The sequence below is a fragment of the Ipomoea nil genome, unplaced genomic scaffold, assembly GCF_001879475.1.
Source record: "Ipomoea nil cultivar Tokyo-kokei standard unplaced genomic scaffold, Asagao_1.1 scaffold1830, whole genome shotgun sequence".
NCBI lineage: Eukaryota > Viridiplantae > Streptophyta > Magnoliopsida > Solanales > Convolvulaceae > Ipomoea > Ipomoea nil.
The window spans coordinates 447,649-448,756 of record NW_017618258.1 but is presented as its reverse complement, the minus strand read 5'-3'; positions in this window follow the sequence as shown (position 1 = coordinate 448,756).

The window sequence follows — 1,108 nt, the reverse complement described above, 5'->3', positions numbered from 1 at the left end:
AAGATTATATCAAGGAAAATAGGTTTTGTTGAGACATGGGTTACCTCTTAGCCTTAATAAGAATCATTGGCTACTAAGGTTCTTCTCTAAGATTTTCATCCGATTGATCTCCCTAGGCTTGGTGGTGGGGAATCTCCTGAGAATATTTTCGTGTAGTATAACTATGGGTGGTACGGGTTGTAATTGCTTTCTAATCCCCTATTTATAGAATCGGGAATCCTAATCATAATATGAATAGTGAAGGCCTACTTTCTTTATTCCTAATAGATATATAGGTTTAGGATTCCTAATTAGAATCTGACTAGTAAAAGGTTTACTCTCTTTATTCCTAATAGGCTTAGGACTCTAGTTTAGGCAAGGGTTCACGATCCATGGTGGACCACATTAATTAATTAAAGGGAATCCTAACCAAATTAAATCCTTTTAATTATTATTAATAGAATTAATTAAATAATTAATCTGGGATTGAAGGCCATAACACGGGGTGTTACAACACTCATTTGTAAAAAGAATATTTTTCTGTGGAGGTTTCTTAGAGCCACAATGACTCGCTTTGCTCTTCTTTTATAGAGTCTCAATGACTCGCTTTCTTTAGAGCCACAATAACTCGCTTTCTTTATAGTCGCAATTGTAACACTCCACTTTTCTAACTCTTAATTAACTCTCTAAGCAGTCATTAACATAAACTAAGCAGCGGAAAACTAGATAAAAGTAGTGTGGGCGTCACCGCCACAACCACCACTCTTGGTGGTTGCACAGGCTAAAGGGGTAAAACTAGAATTAAAGTAAAAGCCTGGCATCTAAATAAAATTTCTAGAACGTAAGGGGAAAAACATCACCCCAAATAGTCTACAACATCAAACGTCATAAGCCTAGATTCGTAACATCATCATCAATAAAAACTTAAGAGTTTAGACAGCTCAAACTAAGAGACTAATCTAACTCGATCTTCTCTCACTGCTGGGCCCACCTGAAAGGGGTTTTGCAAGCAACACACAGATAAATAGGAAAAATCCGTTAGCACGAAGCTAAGTATAACCACACTCAACCCTGTAAAGCATTCTAGCATATACATGGAAAACATTTGATATCATTGTATCAATAAACT